The sequence below is a fragment of the Apteryx mantelli genome, chromosome 7, assembly GCF_036417845.1.
Source record: "Apteryx mantelli isolate bAptMan1 chromosome 7, bAptMan1.hap1, whole genome shotgun sequence".
In the NCBI taxonomy this organism is placed as follows: Eukaryota; Metazoa; Chordata; class Aves; order Apterygiformes; family Apterygidae; genus Apteryx; species Apteryx mantelli.
The window spans coordinates 21,401,223-21,424,495 of record NC_089984.1 but is presented as its reverse complement, the minus strand read 5'-3'; the positions used below and the strand labels follow the sequence as shown (position 1 = coordinate 21,424,495).

At 40.1% G+C, this 23,273-nt stretch overlaps 1 protein-coding gene across 11 annotated transcripts in view; it reads right to left on the bottom strand.

The window, feature by feature from the left end:
* The window catches only part of SORBS1 (sorbin and SH3 domain containing 1), a 182,803-nt gene that overhangs the window by 132,881 nt on the left and 26,649 nt on the right, over positions 1 to 23,273 (bottom strand). For all 11 annotated transcript variants that reach the window (XM_067299942.1, XM_067299943.1, XM_067299945.1 and 8 more), the window contains exon 2: positions 3,402 to 3,457. The gene's annotated coding sequence lies outside the window, so the exon portion shown is untranslated. The remainder of the gene's footprint in view (positions 1 to 3,401; positions 3,458 to 23,273) is intronic.

The window sequence follows — 23,273 nt, the reverse complement described above, 5'->3', positions numbered from 1 at the left end:
ACAGAAGCAGTGAATGCCCAAGTAAATGGGGAATGTATGATGCCTTGGCCTCAGGGTCAATGAATAAAATATGGTGATGCTAATGGAGAAAATCCAATGTGGGAGGTGGAGACTCAGGCCTTTACATCATCTAGCCTCAGGTTAACACTGGTGGACATCAACAAACCACATCAGAAGTTTGGACAACCTGTCCAAACAGAAATCTTTATGGTTTGTTCTGTCCATTTTCTCTCCACGTCAGGTTGTTCTTACTAGTGAAGCTGGTGATGACAAGTCTTATCCCATAATCTCAAAATTTTGTCCATTGTTGATATAAAATCCAGAGGTATATTAAGAAACAACGGTGCAATATGCTCATAGGGGCTCTGAAACAAGGAGTGAATTGGGGCCCCTGTCTAGTCATCTACCTCCAACATTGCAGCATGGGATCTGGAGCTCTCTGGTAAGTTCTAATGCAGTTTGGCTAATATCACCCTTGATATTTTATCCCTGAAAGAGATTTGGCCAAGTGATGAATTAAGATGATTTTGATGATTGTCAGCATGCATATTTGTGCATTCTTGTCTCTGTAACAGTGAGGGTATGCAGTATGCATTAAAAAAAGAAAAGGAGCTATATACCAGGGGAATAAGTGCCATATCGACATGGCAGTAAATCAGATGAGCTATTAACTTTCATTCTTGTCTCATTTTTAGGAGTGCACGTGATGAGATTTCAGCACTAGTCAAAGTTTATTTACCTGTGACAAACACACTTCTCAAAGTTTGGATTTACTACCAATTCTGTGCAATTAATGTCTCTTTGGGAGGAAAGGTGTACACCATTTATCCAGTGAAGAGTATTACAGTTCCAGGGGGGGCAAAGGTGAAGATAATTACTACTAAAAAATTAGGGATCAAGACTTTCAGAGGGATCAGAAACATTTTAGAAAATCTGCCCTTGTATGACTGGAAGCTGAACCCTTTCATAAATTCCCACTCAGTTGTGATCGCTCAGCTCTTGCAAAAGCCTGACCCCAGCTCTCTACCTACTATAACTGGTGTCAGAAACACTTCCCCTGGATCTATAATAATTTTCATGAACTTTGCAGCTCATCAAATACCAGAGCTCACATACAAGAGGATTTTCAAGTGAAAGCTGTGCTCCACAAGGCCAAGCTACTTACTAGAGCCAAATTAAAACTGGTAGAAGCTTGAGGACTTTAGTTCCTTTTAAACAGAGTAAGCTAAAACCATGCTCTCTTATTCTGCCTAGTCAAGGACCAGCAAAAAAGATTTTTAAGTAGAAGACTGTAAAGCTCTTGGTGAGTCCTCATTATTTGAGCAACATTACTTTCAAATTAAAATAACTCTTGCATCACCAGCTGGACAAAGTGGTTCAGTGCTTTCAGTGTTTAACCCAAACTCATTAGAAGCAAAGCAGAGGAGACTGAGATCTGCTGGCTGTTGTTTTTATCTCTAAAGAGGTAATGGTTTCAAGTATCCAAACAAACAAAGTTAACTGAACTAATCTGACATAACTAATTTAGAGCCACAGATATGCAACATCTTGTAGGAACCACAAACCTGTAGCTTAGAATGTGGCTTTTTTTTTTTTTTTTTTTCCCCAAACAGTGCAAAAGTCAAAGCTGGTTTTGTCAAGAAACCCAGACCTAATTCACAAACGTATCTTTCTGTAAAAACTATAAAACTTATTTCTTTTACAGCCATTTTGCTTTGTCTCTAGTTTCTTTAAAATATAACAAACTCTGACTCAGATATAATTAGAATAACTGGCATTAATTCTAGTACTGAACAGATATATGATACCTTGTATATTCACAGAGGAGTGACATCTTCAAAAGGTTTCAAGGATGAACTGATAAGCCACAGGAAATAAAAAGCCCTTTAAGACTGGGGTCAAACTAGGCATTTAGACTCAAAAATAATAAATAAATCCATCTGGAGACAAAGGCCTACTGTATATCAGTCCTCCAAGAAAACCCATGGGAGGCTGAGAATTACTTGGGAAAACTGTGTAAATTCATTCAGAAATATTCTCAGTTCTTTCTCCTGCATGGAAACGAGGGGGACTAGGCAGTGTGAAAAGCACTGGGGAGGTCACACAGGGCCAGGGAATCTGACTTTCCAAATGCAGAACCAGACAGTGTTTATGATTGTTGAGACACTCAGACAGAGAACTAGCATCTTCCCTGTCCATGGTTCATTAAGAAACTGGAACACCATCAGATCCAGCTCAGGATGGGGGGTAATTACCAGGTATGGAGGGGAATACAAACTGCAGTACTCAGGGGTTACGTGGTGTTATGGTTCAAGGAACCACTTCCTGCCCTCTACTGAGAAGAGGCAGGGGGGCTGGGGGGGGGGGAAGGAAACAGTGCCATTGTTCCTCATCATACATTGTTTTCTGTGCTACCCCCCAGACACTGCCAAGCTGACATGTGGAAAGCTAAACAGAGTTCATTAGAGAAAACAGAATTTTACTCAGAATTTTACTCAGGATTTTGGAGCATCCTATAGAATTATGTAGAAACTGATCACCAGGCTACAGTTCTTTGCATTAGTTCAGAAAAATTGTGGAAATACCATCTTATATTATGGGCTTTTCCAGCAACATTTATAGAAAAAACACTATTCTTTAAGTACACTGTAATCATATGTTAACAATTATCGTCACAAAAGCTATTTCAGTTCTTCCAAGTTATACAACAAACTAGACAGCAGGGACAGCTTTGAACATCAGTTTCTTATTTACTTTGTTATCCTATCCTTAGGCCAAGATTTTACACATCTGCTGAAAGCGCTTTCTCCTCCTGAGGCAATTCTCATAGTAAACACTGGTTCAGGTACCAAGCTGCTGAGGAGGAAAGATACAACCTTGATTCAGCGCTTGATTAGAAAAAAGATCTCCTTACAGAGAGCTAGGAAGACTCTCAGACTCAGCCAGTAAGTGAAGGAGGCACTGCTTCCAGTAGATCATGTGTTCACCCAGGAGAGATAACTGAGTTAGGGCATGACCTTGAGGAATCATACTAAACAACAGATACCAGCCATGATTTTGAAGTCAGTGCAGACCTGCTACTAAAGACCTTTGTTCTTGTCCTGGAGCCAACAAAACGTTCATCCATTACCAGAGAGCCCAGGCTTGAACACTACTTGCAGCAGGCAGTACCCACAAAATGGTCACTGCTGTATGCTTTAGCCTGAATTTTCAAGCTTAGTTCTAATTCAGTGCAACTTTCTGGGGAAGAGCTTTGTAATGTGTTTAAAATATTGTATTAAAAGTCATCAAGTATTATTCTTTTGCCAATAGCTTTGCATCTCACTTTTCCCAAGTTTGAAAGTTTCCGTACTGCATTTAACACGAACACTGGGGAGAGTAATAGGCCATAAAGTATGTACCTTTGGCAGAGCTTGGAGAAAGAGAAGCCACAACTCTACAGGTATGCTCTGGCCTCCTGGAAGAGAGAAGAGCAATAAATGTTGTAGAATATAATAATCAAATGCAGCTGTTAGAAAAACAAACTACAAAATGTTCTCTCAGTCTAAAATAGAAGAAACCACCACCTTGGGGTCTGGTAGGAAATCTGACAATTATTTCTAGTCTATCTACTTTAACTAGTATTGTTATTTTTAAAAGTTAATAGTAACCATTTGTCTATGAATCAGCTTTTATGAGGCAACTGCATCCATGTCTATATGAAACCCAATGCAACATCATCTGTGTTTATTATTCTGTAAAGAGAAACAGTGCCAAACTTCCTGCAACACCCGCTTCAGCTGCCGAAATCCAGAGGACTGAATGTGCTGCTGTTAGCATTTGGAGACAGGAATATGTTTTGATCTAATATATCAGACACAGGAGCACTTAGTAATAAGAAGGAACTGGGTTCCATAACAGGTTAAAATAGTGCAAAATATGAAAACACCTTAGGCAACTTGTACAGGATAACTCCTATTCATCATCTTTGAAAATTTTCAAGAGTTTTTTAAGCATCCTAAAAATACCATGAAAGTTAGTAAATAGCAGTTAAATTCTCCTGGTTTGTCACAGAAATGACAGCTTGATTGATGTATACAAATATTTTAACACTACTCTTACTATGCTGCATTTAATACAAAGTTACATGTGAGTCAGGACCAGAACAAAAGGACTCACGAACAGAGAAATCTCTTCTGGGCGATTCATTCTATGCTGCTGCCACCAAAGGCCAGGAATCAGGCACACCAGCAAGTGGCAGAACTCACCTCCTACTCTGAGTCCAACGTGGATGATACAAGTAAGGCCTGTGCTCCAAGTCATCTATTGCTCCTTGCTACAGAGCCTCACCTTGGTTAGAACTGACAGTTCTGCATCATTGTATTTAGATCGTGATCAGGGAACATGCATGCCCTCTATAAGCTCCTAGTGTAAAGCTGTCAGGTTGCAATATAGAAGCAGATGGTTTTTAAAACTGCAAAATCCCTCCCTACGTTTTTGTTTGCTTCTCAAACAGTAGCTCAGCAGGTACCTCTGGATGCTAAGCTGTGAAAAGATGCCAGCTTCTCCCCTATGGGAAAGGCACTAGAATTAAAAGTATTCATTTACTGCATATATTACGTCCAAACCTCCTTTTCTCAGCCTAGAAGCTTTATCTGAGTCGGACGGGGGTAGTCCTGGAGCAGGAGAAAGAAAAGTGCCCCTTTCTCTCCAACACACCTTCTGTCACTGGGAAGGCTCCCACCTGCATTGGCAGGTAACCCCCAATGTCAAATATTATTCCACCATCTTGTGCACTAGAAGAACTTATAGGGAGCTACTCTACACTAGATGCACAGTGCATCACTCCTTTTCTGTCTTACTACTCCTTTCTCAGTCATAACATTCAGGTACGTGTTGATGTGTTCTTGTGGGTACTTCAGTCAGTGATGAATTTTTCCCTTCTCACTCAACTGCATAAGTAAAATTCCCTTTGCCTTTCCTACCTATTCTTCCCTCTCACTAACCAATCTACCTCACTAGTTATTGTAATCTAGGAGTAAGGACTAAGGCTCCAGGCACACCTCATCCCTTTTGTCCCCATCCCCTCAGGTTCTGAGGCTCATTTTCACCGTTATTCTATATATAAAGTACACCACATTGGGTGGTACAACACACAACCATGCCATAAAGCTGTTGAGTACTCCAGTAAGATACTATATTGGTATCATTGACACCCTGAAGCTTCTTTCACCAACAGGTGCATTTTTGTTTGGCTGTCTTCCTGTGGAGGAAAAAAGAGACCATGGTATTCAACTCTTCATTCCCCAGTTACTGCCAGTAAAAAGGGAAGAGTAACGCTGTTCCACTCCATCTGGGTGCTGTGAAGTGCTGAGATCTCTACAGAAGAATCTCTGATAAAGAAAAAAGGGACAACACACTAGCAATGGCACAGCTGTATCTTTCCTTTCTGTCCTATACTTACTCTTGGTCAAATCCCACATCCAACACCTATCTTCTGGACATGGAGGCAAGTCATTTGGAAAATACAGAAGCATAATTTTTTTTTCCTGTATTAATTTATCAGAAGGAAATGCTGAATACGGGTTGCCTATAGTGTGCCAAACTTGTTTACTTACACAAAAACTGTTTGACTCGCATCACGCCCTATTCCCAGCCACATTTCAACAATAACCGCCTTACTGAAACAAGAAACAAAAAAGAAGTCAGACTTCTTTTCAGGAAAAAAAAAAAAAACTGAACATTTTTGGCTAAAATAGAGACAAAGGCTGAGAACATGAAGTGATCTAGGTATACCCTGATTCCAAGAACAATACTCAAGGAAAATGATAGACTTTCCATATGTGAGAAGACAGCAAGTATACTGGAATGCCTCAGTATACTGGAACACACATTCTTATGAATAGCAATAACAGTAAATATTGCCATTAGATAAGTAACTCTGACATGAACCATTCTTATCTAATGTTAATTCAGACTGCCAAAGGACTGTTGTTTCCATGGGTTTGCCATGGAGCAGAAATTCTTTGAGAGCCCAATTAAGTTCAATCACTAGCACATGCTTCCTACGGATATCCCCAAGGTTCAGACACACATTGCCCTACTACATTCCTACCAGGAAGGCAAGCACAACAAAACAAAATTCTGCTTTTAAACTGATGATTTACAGCCTGAAGAAACAACATCCAGGATGCTGCTCAGTCCCTGCAGAATGGCCTGGTGAAGGCAAAGTATGCATAGATTTCCTTTCTTGCAAGTATAACGGTCTAATTTTTACCTTGGTAGCAGCCATGAAGCTTTCAGACAGCTTGAGAAAGATGAGAGTACAATAGAACGATTATCTTTTATATTAAATATCATGAGAAATGTAGACAACGTATGTTCTGACTGAAGCACTACTCTAGGGCTCATGTAAATTTTCTAAGTGACTGAACAGTGGAAATATCTGGATCTCCAGGTGCGAGTAGCAATTTTTAAAAGTGCGTATCCTAGGTACCAACAATAAAGATGCTGGAAGAAGACATTCTGGGCAATCTTTCCTGCATCTCATGAATAGAAATCCCATTCATAACTATTCCACTTCATTGCCTCCTCTCAAACCACCCTTTGCGGTACTTTTTAATTACTTCTCACCATGAGCAGTCACTCATGTTCTACTCAACCTCTCAGTCTATACTTCTGCCACAGCTGTTAAGCATTTAAACAGAAACAAGTCAGATGTGACAGAGAGAATGTATTCGACAAATCTGGACAAAGCCTTCTGTATGCATGTATGTATGTCCTGAATGAATCCAGGATGAAGCTTAAACAGAGATGTTTTGTATCCCTAATATGAGCTATACTGTGTGACAGAAAGGGTAGCAACATTTCCCTGAGCTTCTTGGATTTTGATGAGGAGCGAATATTGTGCTGAATTTACTGCACCAAGTGTCAACTGCTGAATGTCTGCCACTCTCTAACCACATCATATCTTCAAGCATGCTGCGTGTTTTCTTGCCCCTTGTCCTTTCCTTCCCTAGAGTACATGGCTCTGTGATACAGAGGCAGGACTTCAGCAGGGCCCACTGTCACGGGTTGCCACAGGTAATGTGGATCCGCCAGGCTGGTGGGATGCAGAGAATGGTGTCAAGCTCTTCAAAACTTCACTCTGCAGTAGCTGTATGATGGGCCTTTTGACCACGAGGGATCATTTGACCCTAGCATTGTTATTAAGCAACCCAATTCTGCATATCTCAGGCAAAGCGTTAAGACCCTCAGGGGCTCAGATTCCTCCAAAAGGAGCTCCCACCATGTGAAATACATCCAGTGGGCTCCAGAGACCTTGGGACTCTCCTGTACTATTTTGACCACTGTGAAGGCATATCAAGCTTAAGGTTCTAGGTGGCTCCTGCCTTGACTGTATTTTTTTCCTTCAGGAAAAGACTATAGTAAGATGCTTGAAATAGGCACTGCAACTTTTGGGAGCTGAACTATGTGGTTCAAGTTCTCTGTTAAGCATGCCGATAAACAGGCTCCACATTAAAAAAAAGTGCCCACACTGTATAGAAGCACACACATTTATCAGAAAATACAGAATATGTATATCCATTCTTCCACCCACAAGAGTCTAACTCAGTGTCACCTCTTGCCTGCAAAAATTAGTCTGGCACATCCTAGGATGACTGCTGTGCCGCCTGTAATAAGATGAAGGCTGTCATTCTCCTCACACCTCTTGTGAAGGAGAAACATGCCCAGTTCTGCCCCGTACGTGATGTGTCACAGAGTCAGCATCCATGTCTGCAAAACCGGAGTGCCAGGGGAAGGGAGCCAGAGAGGGAACAGAGCATGGTGCTACTGTCCCCTCACTGTGGGGCACTTGTCCCTTTTCATCACAAGTGAAAGTACTCCCCATGCAACATACCGAAGGCTTAACTCACACCATAAAATGAATTTGAATTATTCTCCCCAGAGTCGTCAGACCAATTTTCTAAAGCCTGTCAAGCAAAGAACCAGGAAAAGCACTGAGAAGCACAGCAGCAGCAGCAACAGCACTGCCGCTAAAAGGTCGTACAACAAACATGCCTTTGGAAAAAATGACTTAACTAATGCAAAGAAGAAGAGAAGATCTCAAAAGGAAGCTGATGACGAAGGGACACTATTTTTCCTCCCCTCTAGCTTTATAAGAGCTGCAGTCCTAGCAACCAGAGTTTTTCAAAAGCATACGTAGGAGGATGGGGGGAAGAAAGGGTAGCATTGTTTATAGTACATAGAAATAGAGGCTGCAGCAGTAGCCAGATGAGGAGAATAACTTTCATGCAAGAACGGAAGAGCGAAAGGAAATGGCTAGGTAAGGACAATTGTAGGATTTGTACTGTACGGAAGAAAACCCCTTCTATGTAATACGCAATTTCTTCCATGGAAAAGACAGGAGTTGGATGAAATAACTCATCTGGAAGAGTAACCTTTTAATGTTGTTATTTGTAGTTCTGTTACCAGAAGGGTTGCAGCTCTTACTCATAATTAGCACTTCACTGGCTAAAAAGTCAGTGTGCTCATCAATTCGTTTAGCCTTACGTCACCCTTCTGAGATGGGTATCAACCAAGACTGAAAGAACTGCCTAGTGTGAATCACAAATACCTTTAAGAGTTCTCTGAGTATGAATACTCAACAATCTGAAAATAAGCTTTCTGGAATAAGCTTTTGGGTCATTTCATATCATTAAGCCTTTCTGAAATCCTGGCCATTTCCTCTCTTTTATAGCTAACAAAATGGAGGTAAAGAGAGGCATGAGACAGTTTTTTGTTTTTTTTTTTTAAACAACTTTTTATTTACAAACCTGAAAGAAAGCAGTAGTTTTTTTTCCCCAGTTGTCAAGCACCTGCAGATCTCACAGGAAAAATTACATCCCACCTGCAGAATGCTATAGAACAAACTGAAAACCCATTAAGAGGCACTGAATAAATCCCACAGGATTTCAAACAAATGTCTACAAAAAAACCATTATATTCATCTGTATTAAAGCCCATGCAAGCTCCTCTATGGATACCATTAAGAAAAGTGGTCTGCTTGTTAACCTGCTTAAATACAAAATTAATTACCAAGTCTGCAAGTGTGAAAATACCTTCCTAACTGAATTGCTTCAAATCAGGGCAATAGCTACAAGCAGAATCCATATTTTTTGACTCACAGGCATTCTTCTCCCAATTATCTCTGTATGGACTCTTTCTCTATAGCACTAGGCAAGTTGAACCAGGCTGCCACTCACCCACTGGTACACATCACTGCTTCAAGGATGCCCACAAACAACAATTAGCAGAAGCAGGTCTGCTATCATTATGCTTAATTCAAGTAGGCAGGGATCTGGGGCTAACTGGGAAAAAAAAAAATTAAAGACTCCAGACATAGAAAAAATATTGAAAAACACTTATTTTCACTCTTAGTATACTAATTATTGCCCCTGAAAGTAATTCCATTAAGCCTCTTGAAACAATCTATACATCAACACCATCATTTGGTGCCATCAGAACACCACCTAAACAATCTAGAAACACAAACAGCAGCAAGGCAAAAATATACTAAAATAAAGTGAAAAAGGATCCCCAGGAATTGATGGACAAGCATCCAAAAGAAACACATTTCACCACTTAACTTTTTCATGTTATTTCCAACTGATTTTTTGACACTGGAACTGGGTTTTAATAGATGCAAAGGAGATAAATGTCTCATTACCAAAAATAAATCCGTCTGTTAAGGATGACAGAGAGAGGCAGAAGCACTGCACTGCCTATTATGGTATTGAGCAACAGATTTCACTCCCTCTGCTATATGCCCATTAATTAAAAAATCTGACAAGCTTTTCCAAAGAATTTCTGAGCTTCTTTGGTCCTCTCCAATTCCTCCATAATTCTTTGCATATATAAACATGTCAGGCCTGGACAGAAGTGGGACATTGCCCATAATTTTTTCATTACCACAGAACTCTTTTTCTATTCAAACACAAACTGGTAAAGAAACAACAACAGTCAAAGGGGGAATAATGCAAGAAATTAATGCAATGAAACAAATGTGCCTGCAATTCCCTGTCCAGTCACCAGATGAAGCTGCTTAAAACACCAGCACCAACATGCTTGTTCACCTCTTTGACCGCAGGGACCTCTTACGTCCGTGCCAGAACTCGAGGCATCAGCTCCCAGTGAGCTAAATCACTTTGCATGACAGCCTCTTTTTCATGAACGGGAGAGACACTACTTTAATAGGAAATGGTAGCTCGCTTTAGCGTTAACCGTGTGCTGCTCATAGCCATAACGCAGCGAGGCCTTTGTTCTCTTGGCGACGCGTCGCCCTTGTAAAACTCACTCCCTGCCTGTAGTCAGGCGGAGCAGCCATTTTGTTCTTGCAATTGATATAATACAGACAGATCTGTCAAACAGACACGCACACCCCCCCACACGCACACCCCCCCACACACTCACTCTCTCATAGATGCCCGTACCCATAGGTTTTTGCCTTTTTTCCCTTGTTCTCCTTTGACGAGATAAAAATCACCACAGAGCGAAACTGCCACAGCTGTGCAATCAGAACAGTTTCTGTTCAGACTGTCGTCAGCTTTACATGAGACGCCCTTGGAAAATTCCTGTTGGAAATTGTCACATATGTGGTTCCAAGCCAGATGCAAAGGTAAAAAGTGAAGCACAGAGGGGCTTCTACCATATGAGACAGAAAATGGGATCCTCTAAGCAAATCGAACTGAAACAATTCTTTGCTGGCGTGCCGGAAGGCCAGAGCACCTAATAGGTCTCCTCCACCTCTAAGCAAGTCATGCCTTGTTTATATGGACTTATCTTACTGGCTGTTTGCGGGCAGAAGCACATGCCTCACACAAATGCCAAGATCTCTCTTTATTTGTGATGCTATTGTGCAAATGCAAGTAATCAGAATTAAAACAAAACCCACTATTTTCCTCATGAAGGATTAACTCCATATCAAAATGCATAACCTTTACATATACAGAGAGAAGTTTCAGCAATACCACCTCAGAAATATTTTATTAAATGATTTAGCCCTTCCAGTTCAGAGTCACAGGCTTGACAGCTCCTGCTTTACCACAGCTGATATCCGAGCTGCTCTGCAAAGACCTGAGCTCTAACACCTTGAGCAGGGATTCCCAGTGCACTGAGGCAGACGTCTCCACGCCTGAGATAACCAGCAAGAGAGATGAATAAGCGTTCTGAATATAGCAGACTGTCGGAGTGGAAAAACCCCTCTTCACCAAAACCATTTCCTTCATGCCCCTTCTTTATCTCTGCAGAGACTGGCAGTGACATTTTAAGTGAGCAGAAGAAAATGACACGGTTGCTCAGAGCCCACTTACAGCTGCGCTTAGGGATGGTACTTTGGTATAGTTAACTTAAAGCAGAGTAACAACCCTGCCCTAGGGAGTACCTACAGCCTTGTCTACATAGATTTGTTTTGCTTATTACTGTAAGAGCTAGGAGAGGTGATGAGAAAATAAGTACACAACGGAGAGTGTGCATTACACTTACGGGCTTTCCATGGGAGGGGTTGATTTCTAGGCAAATTATGGGTCACTTAAGGAAAGAATTACTAGTTTTACAGAACTGCATTCCTTGAATTAGATAAAACACAATCAAAATCCTCTCTGAAAGCACACTGAGAAAACAAAAAAGCATGAAGAGAGCATTTGTTGATCCTACCAGGTCCCATCACAAATATATTTCAGTGCTTGAAAAACATATATAATCAGCAAAGCAATTCAGGGACACACACAGGATTCAGACACATAACTATCATTTTTTGGATGGGTATTTTGCACCCTAAAACAGTAACAAACTCTAAATTGAAAACCTGGGGCAAGTTCTTAAGCGTTTTCCTCCTACATGAGCTACTCTGCAGAGTGACTGTAGGGAAATAACCTCACGGGATCCCATTTTACTTTTTCCTCAGAGATTTCAAATCATTTATGTGCAGTATCACCAGAAGAATCGGATTTTCATTTCAAGAAACTACTCTCAGACTGAAAATAGATTCTGTTTGGTTCATGCACTCTCACACAACAGACTGCAATTAAAACTCGGTGAAAAATTGCTGATGATGTAAGATTCCAGTGCAATTTAGCTCCTATTTCCAAAACTCAGAAAGTCCAACAAGATTATATAATATAAAATCCTACTAAGGCCAGTTAAAAAAAGAAAAGAAAAGGAGAAAAGAAAAAAGCAAACACAGTTTTGAGGACACATAAGGAAGAGATTTGTTAAAAAGCTGATATTTTTTCTTAGACTTGTCAAAAGTCTAAGTCTTGCCCCTGGATCAGGTCCCCAACTAATATAAAAGGGGGTTGCTATATGTGTTCATAACACAATGGAAACCCCTGTTCTGATTAGACCTTAGGGAGTTACTGTAGCATCAATATCAAATCACAGCATTCATTATTATTACCACCCCCTTTCTGGCTAAAAGAACAAATAATGGAGCTTTCACTTCTAAGTCAAAGTACAGAAAAATACCTATTATATGTTTCAGCATTAATTCACCACATGAGATTTTTCCCCTAAGTCTATGACCCGGAAAAGAGAAGCAGCCTGGGTCACAGCAGTTAAGAAATTCAGAACTCCAGATTTCTAACTTTTAATCACATTAAAATAACAACAAAGTAAGCCGTCGTTTTAAAAGTTAAGCAGCAAAACTTAACTGCAAGAAAGGAAAGTCTGCTCTCACTGCTTGGAAATGTTCCTCATTTTTTTAGTGGGAACATTCAGTAGTACTTGTTAATTTTTTTAACTCTGTGCTTTTCCAGTATTACACCATTCTTCCTCCAGTGGCACTGAGGAAGGCAATAGCATAGCTGAACTGTTACACTCCTTTAAAAGCAAGAAGGGAAATGAACAGAATTCAGAAAAAGAGAGACAATGGCTACAGAAAATACACAACAAAAATAAAGAAGTTTCTGAGAAGAAACTTTCTGTACCACACATCACAAGAACATCTTAGTGAGTCAGCAATTCACATAAACAATAAATGATGAAAAAGATGTAAATAAAAATATCACCTCCTCTCCTGAGAGCCATCTGAAGGGAAACAGCACTGATTTACTTGGTCATTTAGTCTTTCTGAAAGTGCATCAGGTAATCTTGACTAGATCTTCAACCATTAGCCAGTGAATGTCTGTTCATTTCTATAGCTACGTTTCTATAGGGACGTTGCCTCTAGTTCCAGGGCAAGCATACCTGGCGCTTCTTCAGGGATGCCCAGGTCACCCTACTGCAAAGAGTTATTATTGTCTAGTTTTCTGTAATCTTGTTAGGAGACAGTCCCCTTCCTTCTGCCTGCCCATTTTTTCTTCCTGAATGTTTTCCAAGTCCATTTCCTTGATTTTGAGTTAGCCAGAAACAAGATTTTTCAAATTAAATGCTGGAAGGAATCCACCCACACTCACAGTAAGACACAAGGCAGCAAGAAGCGGGTGTTCAGAGGGGGTAGCCCCTCTTACCCACCGGGGAACATGCATTCCACGTCCTCCTGGGACGTCATCTAGGAGAGTCGCAGCCTCATTCGTCAAACACGCTGGTCAAGAGGACATGCTGCTGACCATTCTGTTGGAAACCAGGGAAACCTAGGAGTGACCATCACCTTTGAAAGGTGAGACACATTATTTTGGTGCTTAGATCAAACTGGACTAAAAAATCCTTTAATGTTAGAAAACAGAGTGACTGAATAAAGGATGACATGTATTTCCAGATGTAAGTTTCGTTGTAATGAAATGCAGAAGGATAGGTCAATATTCCTACAGACAGCATAAAAACCTCCTAATGTCGGAGGCTTCTCCTACTACCATTCTGCTCAGCATGTTTTAAGTGGGCGGTATTCTGCAGCCTTTCATACTTGACCTCTTAATTAAAGCATGGTAAAATTAGTCTCTCAGACATGATATATCCTTTACCCACCTACATCAGTAATTAAACTAATTCTCTAGGGAGCAAGAACATTTGCTATGTGTAACGTAACTTGAACTGGGATATTCCAAAAAAGGAGAAAGAGCTGATGTAATAAATGCAGTCATTTATATTTTAAGGGAGCTATTTTAATTGAAAGAAGAACACCTGTGAGACAGCCCCCAGATGAATGAAATCTTTTGTCTCACCTGTGGACAGTACATTGTATGTGGCCTCCCCATCCCCAACTGCAGTATCAAATAGCTGAATAACAAAGCAGATAGACCATGGATTCTCTGACTCTCAGATGCTAGCACTAAAACCCACTTTCAAAACTGATGGAGCTGTACCTTATAGTAATTTCATATTAGTTCTACATGAAGAGCAAGATAGGTAAAAGCAGGTCTAAGGTTCCTTTTTTTGCATTTGTGGAAATCCTAGAAGTAGGAGATCGTGACTCAAGGCTGAGACATCTTTAGACTCTATCACAATGCAAACAACTGAATAATAATATAGAAGGATTATACATAATTAAAGATAACTAAGCAACAGTTTATCATGTGCAAAATAGTAGTCCCTGGAATGAAATGACAGTTACAAACTATTTACTCTTTCTACTCCAGTAGCTCCAACCATGTGTTCCATCACCAAACAGAGAGTTGGATTGAACTTCACAAAACATCTATACCTAAAGCCTAATCACTGGGAGTAACACAATGTGAAAATAATTTCAGCTTTCAGTGAGAGTTACACACCCTTAGGTACAATGGTAAACAACAGTGTGAATGGTGTAACTGATCCCTGCTGGAGTTTGCAGACAGGCTGAAACAATCACTTGAAAAGCTTTGAAGGGAACTACCCCACCTAACTGTGAAACTTTGCAATCCCAAGGAGGCTCAGCCCTACCAAATCAGGCAATGAAGGCAGAGATGCTACATTGGTCCCACATTCCTAAGTTTAGCGCCGAAAGAAGACAGTGGCCACATCCTCAAAGGCAACAATCCTTGACTTTGGTTCTGCCCTTTCTATTACAAGACCAATACATTTCTGCAGAGCCCCAGTGGGAGCAAAATGAGCGTAAAGTGACACCTAGTGAGAATGGCAGAATTTAGTATCCTCTTCAGGTTGATTCATAAAGCACCAAGTAATGTGAAATACGTCCTAGAAATTAACTAAAAATGTATATATATCCAAAAATGTAACATTATATAGAGGATACTGAAAGTAGGCCAGAATATAAAATCCATTCATTCAGGAATAAGACTGATTTGCTCGTGTCTTCTCAGATGTGAGTTTAAGACTTCATTTGTACTTGAGCTTGGATTTGAAGCATGAAAAGCACCATTTTAGTTGTCAAGTCTCTGCCTCGCTCAAAGGGTCCATGTAGTCAGCTGAGGCATACCTGTCGAGAAACCAGGCAGAGGTCTGTTCCCTAATGTGGTGACCAGGTAGGCTTTTCAAAGGAGCTGTCTTTAGCCACAGATAGGCCTCACTGAACTTCAGAGATTCCTCCCAGATGTCTCCTTCACTCAGGGATTAAATACACAGCCTTCAGATTATAAACAGCTAACACGCCCTACGGCATGCTGTCTCTCCTGAAAATACAGTCAAGTCCACACCAGGTAAGATCAAAATTCCCTCCATCCTCCCTTGCTGTATTATTAAGCAATTAAACATAAGACAAACTGTATAAACTACAGCCTGAACCATCCTCCTCCTTTTAGTTGATCCCAGGATCCCTCCCCTTAAAGCTACTCAGTTAAGACTAATTGACAGCCTGGCAGGAAAAAAAAAAAAATCTATTATTTCAGAGGCAAAGAGAGCAGAAACCATTCCCAATTCTCACCTTTACAGTGGAGTTAGTAAAGCACCTGCAAAAGTGAGTCATGACTCATGAGGCATCTCCCAGCAGGGCCTATACTTGTTTCCCTGGGTGAAGGAAAGAGAGAACACTTACTGCCCTTCTGACATAGGCAGTAAGGTTTAGTGTGTTTTATGACACAGGCAATAAGGTTTTGGCACTGAGGCTGTTACATCTGAGTTTTAATAGAAAAGTTGGGCTCCAAAACGATTCTCATGAAATTGGTGATATGACAATCAAACCAGTTCAAAACCCAAACTCCAGTGCAAAGATTTGCAAGAACACTTTTGCACTTAGCAGTATTTAAAAAACAAAACAACACACCACAGCTAGATACTTCAAAGCCACCTTACTTTTTAAAATGCTCCTAAATGGGAAAAGCAGGGGGTCTTGTATACAGGGACTCCAACAACATTCTCCCCTACATTAAGGGGAGTGTAGCTTCAGCTGCACAAAAGTCTATACTCCAGTGAATCATTGGTCTCGGCCCAGGGTTTATTGAATGAGTGGCCACCCCTCAAATTCCCAAAGGAAACATATCCACTTCTGCCACTGGTACTAAGTGTCTCCCTTACAGCAGGCAAATCAAAGACCAAGACACAGGCTCAGCAACTTTTAGCCCCCCACATTTGAGAATTGCTCTATCACTACACATCAAAATTTTAGGCACGCAACCAAGTTAGTGTTATTGTTGTGAATTCTGCATCGAATTATCAAAATAGTGAGTCCAAGCAAACACCGTAAAAAAAATACTTAATTTCTGATCTACTTCAACAATCCTTCTCTTGGCTTGCACTACTCTCTATGATTAATCTTTAAAATGTTGCTGAGGAAACAAAACAATGATCATTTAGCTATCTTAAATATACCACTGAACATCTTTACAGCACAGCCAGCTTATTCCAGTTCTGCTATGCAAAGCATCAAATCCTGAGCACATGACAGCTAAAATAATCAGAAGTATTCAGATGTAAATAAACAAGGCCAAAGCAGAACATGAATGTAGGAAGAGAGGATTTTAAACCTCTCTTATAAACAGATTGTTATTATCCCATGAAAGGCAAAATTTACTGGGCAAGTTCCCATCATAACCAGGGTACCATCTGGAAAATGAAGGGAACACTTTTAGAAGTAACAAAGAAAACATATTATGACCTTAACAGCATTAATTGGAGTATATATAGGCTTGAAAGACCAGATCCTCAGCTGGTACAATGAGAATATCTGCTGAAGTCAATGGAGTTGCACCACTTTATATTGGTAATATCAATACTAACACATATTTTTACTTCTCTTCCTCCTGCTTTTATTTGCTAGCATCAGAATTTCAAACCCTTGAATAGTTGAGTTTCTGTTAACTATAGATCGTATTCAGGCTTCTGATCTTCATTGCACTGAATCCACCACCTTCACTCTAAATAACATTACTCCAGATTTACAACAGTGTAATTGAGAATCTGATGCAATATCATTAATACCTGAAGCACTGTAAATAGTTTAATTCTTTAAATGACTTCAGGTAAAATAATCCTCCATGTGGTACAAAAGTACCACAGAAGTACTGCACAGATCACAGAATTCAAATCTTAAACTTACAGATTTGATTCTTCACCCCACACACTGGTACTGTACCAGTGCCAGTGACTGACCCATTTCCTTGTCCATCTCAGTACAGACTGAACTATTTGTCATTTCAGCAAGCCTTATGGGTTATATCTCACTAAATAATGCAGAGTCCTTTTATTCACAGCACTGGGATACTCAGCTCAGAAAGTTTACATTTGTATGAGCAAGACCTGACAAATAAATAATTACATCCAAAGGATATTTGGGAAGGTAAGACTACAAAAAAAAACATAGGAATTTAAGCCAAACATTTTTTTGCTACAGAAGAATTTTTGAAAGTTTCAGATCTGAAATGACACAACAAAACTTGTTCCTAAAACTTCTGACATATAATGGTAATCACATACTATGAAACAGTTCAGTAAATAAACACGAACCTCAGAGGTCTGATTAAAACAATACAGATGAAGTTCATAATTAGCTAGAAAATGGCATGCTTTCCACAGGAAACCGCTTTGACTTCACTGGGGGTACCATGGTATGAAGAGCAAAATTTGTCTCTCTAATGTGTCTGGAGGGGTTAGCTTCTAGCAGATATTTCCAGGTTCATGATTTCCAGTAGAAACATCCCCCAAAATGTTGAGAATGAAAGGGAGAATGTTCCAAAACTACATTGCCAAAAATGCCTCTTTCTCTGACCAGAAACACTGGAGTGCATTAGCCTTGAGGTCACTAGGAAACTTCTGCTCCTGGAGAAGAAACAGAGCAAGAGCCAATAAATCATTCACTTGACAAACTCTGCCAGAAATTCTCTGGGGACTGAAAGGATTTAAGCTGTTCTGAAGATGCAGTAAGAAAGCTGCAACTCAAAAAACAGTCCTATCATCACAAAATGAGACCACAGTTCTGGTTTCTTTGGAGGACAGAAAGAGGCAGAACTTTGTCAAGAAACAGAACACTTCCAGGAAGGTTTTGGCTGAATCTCTTGAGTTCTTCCAGACCACCTCCTTCAGCCTGTGCTGCATATTATCACCATATGATGGGTGATCCCCTAAAAATTTGTTTTGAAGGAAAAACATCCTGGAATGAATGGCACACAGCATTTGAAATGTACATGGAATAAATATAATAAGCAATGTACACGAGGCATACTGTAAGATCTGTAAAGATTCCCTGGACATATCTGCTTAGGACTAAACATACCTTCCTTAATATCATCCTCTACAGAAAAAAGCCTGAGCAATTTACTGCCTACCAGACCGTGGCTCTCCTAAGGTGGCTGCTCTAGCTCTACCAGTCTGTGGTCCATGCAGCCCTAGTTTCCGGACAGCCCTGGCTACCTTCCTGGTTAGCTATCAGCTAACTAGTTCTTCCCCTCATCTTCCCTTACCTTTTTCTGTAATGAGGCCAAATATCAGGGTTCTCCTAAAAGGCCCTGCAACCAGTCTGTTGTCAAATGTCAAATACACCATTATAACTTAAGTTTGCTTCCCCATAAAATACTCCTACTGTCAAGAGAATATCACAGTAGGAGGAGACACTACGTTCAGGTCCCTAACTAAAGATTAGCTACAGACTGAAGATGGTTTTGTCAGTCTCTTTTTTTTTTGTCTTTTTAAAAAACAATAACACTAAATGAAGTCAGGTCCAGGGCACTAAATTCAGCACAACTCTATTGTGGAAAGGACAAATCACGTCCCACAGAAATTACAGTCTAAAGACATAACAGGTGTGGTATGGAAAACAAGCATAAGATCTACTTGGCTTTGTGCTTTTCTATTGTACTTGTCATTTTTAGGATTCCAGATCTTTTGATGACTCAGGCTAAATAGTGGGCCTGGCAATATCTCAGAGCTTTCATAGTTTCTCAACAAAGCTTGGGGACAACGTTGCTGGAGATTGCATTTCTGAATATCACATGAGAGGGAGTTGTATGTACATACGCCCTTCAGGCACTATTGCGACTGACATGCATAGGACAGCTTTCACTTGGCTAGCGCAGGTGTCGACAGCAGTGAGCTCGGAGAAAGATGCCAGTCCAGCCTGAGAGGTGACGTGAACATCCAAACAGTCCAGTCGGAGTGCCAGGCTGCCTCAGCTAGACAGTTGCTGGTGCTCAAGCTAACTCACATTAAATGGAGTTTAGTGGGAAATCAGAGGTCATATACATACTTTGTTTCACCCGTTGCTGCCTGTTTTCTGCAACTTCTCCACCTGTTCCCCAAATAAAAACCTTCGAGGGGGGGAAGAGTTTTCTACTACACCTCATCCTTGGAATGACTCTTTGGTGACATTACACTAAATACTTTTGATTATACATTAATATCATGATTAGATCCCAGCTCATCATCACTTCAAGATAGCAAAATTGTCTCCCTTTCCTATCAGAGACAACAGTTTAGGAACCCTGTGCAGTTTAGAGCTTCCTTGGTACACAAAGGCTGACAGAAAATGAAAATTATGGTTGCAAAATAGCAGCATTTTTCATTAAAATCCCAAAGAGTTAATTACATAAATACTATTATACACTGCACTTCACAGTCTCTCCCCAGGAAACCTGTTAGGCCCTTTTAATAATGTACAAGCATCACCTTATTCCCATGAAATGGAGGAAATAATGCTCAGCACAGCCACAGATGTCACTGTGAGGTGTTCCTGCACAAAGATAACAGGGATGAACTTCTGTGGCAGAATCTGGCCTTCATTACAGATAACATGTCCAATGATATCAGAGAGGATAAAATATTTCACGAGGACAAGGGCAACGGTGCTCCATTCAAGGGCTTGTCATCACTTCCGATTAGGAGCTCATGAATGCAAAGCCTGTTTTCACTCTTTAGAGATGCAGGCAAAATAGCACCAACCTCAGCAGTGCAAGTGAAAAGCAAAATAAAAATGAACAAGGAGAAAAGAAAAAAAAAAATCCCCAAATTTTAAAAAGCAAAGCTTCCATGTAATCAGCCTTCCACAGTGACAGAGAAAACAAACACTTCTAGCTTCCTTTACAGGCTCACTACACAGACTCAAAAGAATGGAGAATGTTTTCTCATTTTTTCCCCAACTTTGTTTTTCATCCAGTTTACACTTCATTAAGGTATAAGCAGGTGCTAAAGGACAGAGGAGCAGAAACAAGCACATTTTCTCCTCCTCAGCCTAATAATTTCTATCCTGTTTCAATCTCCTTTAACTACTGGGTATCACTACATATTCCCTCAGGAAGTTAGGACAGCCCTAATTAGTCTGTGATAATGAAAGATACTTTTTAACTCCTATATCCTTTCTACCACATACTGGAGGCCATCGGAAATTTTCACACACTAAAAGCATGCAAGGATTTGACCCAGACCAGCTGCGCTTGCGTTTCTCTTAACCCTAGTGGCCCACAGTCACCAGCTGGGACCACCAAATAATCCAAGAATGCTGACAGCAAGAGGATACTAGGCAGCAATTAAAACACTAGTAGCTATCACTGCTGAGAGCCCTAGTACAGCTGAGAGAAGGGAAATGCTACTGTAGATAAGGCCAGCATTTTCTAAGGATATCTCCTGATTTTGCCAAGCTATGTTAAAGCTAAATAAAAATATAATATTAAAGAAAAACTGTGATCTTCTAATCTACTTATTTTAGTTTAAAAGACAAGAAAGAAAAAGTCTCCCACAATTGCACCCACATGCTTACACCCTCTAGCATTTTGTGCCTGAACCAAAGTACAGAGTGGCTCCTGCATAACAAGAGAAGATCCCTATTTTCATAGCTGAAGCACACAGGAACAGAGCTTCAAATTCAGTTACAGTTCAGACCATCACCCAAAACCATGCCATCACACCCACATAGGCACCTGGAGCCAGCATTCAAGTGTAAAAAGAAGGTTCCATTTTGCAACATGAGCGATTCCATTACAGCTGAAGACACCACCAAACACACTGTGACTACTGGCAGGGAGGCAGGGGAAAGGTTTCAGCACTGAAGATCATGCTGTTTTTGTTTCATGTGGGAAAGCAGGCTGAGCCAGTGGTGAAGGCTGAAGAGTTGAGTTCAGCTTCCTTTGAAGGAAGCTCCTGAATGACTTGGACAAATCATTTAATCTCTTGGAGCCTCTCTCCTCTCATCTAAAATTTAGGGAGATCATTAATCTTCTGTCTTGCAGGGATATGATACCTGATTCTACAAGGCAACAGTGATCCAAGTCTCTAAATCAACAGAACAACTTAAGTTGTCTTTTTATTGCCAGTGCAATGCACTCTAGAACAGTGCACAGAAAGGCAATTCTGACTCGTGGGGAATTTTTCCATCTTGAATTATTTTTGTCTCTTGAAAAAGTATCAAATCTTTGTCCATTCTCTGCAAAAGGGTACAGAGTACTGCCCAGGACAAGCCATGGATCCTGGAAGCCTGGAGCCTCCAGCCCAGAGGCAGCTCGCTCAGCATCTCCCACAGGTAGTGACTCGGAGACAAGGTAATTCAGCAAACGAGCTACCAAGGAACCAGACAGGGACCCAGACAGGAAATGTGCTTGGCAGTTAGGATCCTGTCAACATTTTGTCAAAGCTGAGCTATCTCAGAAGCATATTTCATTTTCAGGGAATTTGTGACTTGCTAAAAATACTCCACTGGAGTTTTTCCAACCTGTTCTAGTCATTGGAACCAAACTGTACTGAACTTTCATGTGCATCAACATTAGCTAAGTTTCAGATAGCATTTATAGATTTAACATTATGAGCCCTTTCATGAGCAGGATATTTCTTAGTTTCATGCACAGGCTGAGAATATTCATTCTGGTGAGTGAATTTGGGATTTATATGGGTTTTTTTAAGCTGCTAGTGCACATTTTGCTTGGCAGAAGTCTATCAGAGCTAGAATCTTCCCATGTTTGGCTTTGGGAACATGCAAATAACAGAGGCTGTTTAATACTGTTCAATATCTCAGATAAAAAGGCTTCAACCAATTCATAGGATTTAAACCACAACCAACCCAGTTATGCTATTAAAAAAAAAAAAAAAAAAAAAAAAGCTTCTTCAATGTTGGGACAACAACATATTCCCTATGGAAAAACGTTTAGCATTTTGATGGATAGATATAACCAAATTTTAGTGAAAATGAGGAATGTACTGTAGCAGTATTAAAAAACACAACACTCGTATGCTTTTCCTGATCACTTAAGACATTATAATTCTGTCATTCTAACAAAATATTTGTTCTCATTATTTATATCATTACAGAGGTCTTGTCATTTGCCAAAAAACACAAAGCCAATGTAATTTGTTGAGTGAATTCAATATGCAAAAAAATACCCTCCCCGTGTATCTCTTTACAATACTTGTTTCAGTGTATACTGTTTCATCAAGTATCTGGAATGTTGTACTTGCTCCAAAAGTTCTCAAAGCCATGAGTGACTGAAATCATTTTGCTTCACTACATGTATTTCATGGTATGCCCAAGTCAAACAGATCTACTGCATGACTGAAATTAAATCTTCTTCCTGTAATGACACACTGAAAAATGCCACGCAAAAGTGATGCTAATAGCACAACCATATTTCAACCCATATTTTCATTTTATCTATACTGTGGCCCTGCACACACTGTAAAACGTTTGCTCAAAATATACTGCAAAGTGAGCCAAGATAACAAGAGAAGATGAAAGACTTTCAAATAAGTTTTTCTTCACATTCACAATATATCCAACTTCCATTGCTCAGTTAGTACTACTGAACCAATAAAACATTTTACTTTAAGAACAAGCTTGTTGACAGTAACAGGTAGATAGGCTTAGATTCAGGATGTAGATGTCAAATTAAATGAGAATAAATGATCTGGAAAATGTTTCTGAGCCAAAACTGGATGAACTGAGTAGCAGTCATTACTACAGTTTAAGAGTGTATGAAAAGCATTCAACAATGACGTAAGGAAGAACTACACAGTATTGTTTTAGGCCAAGT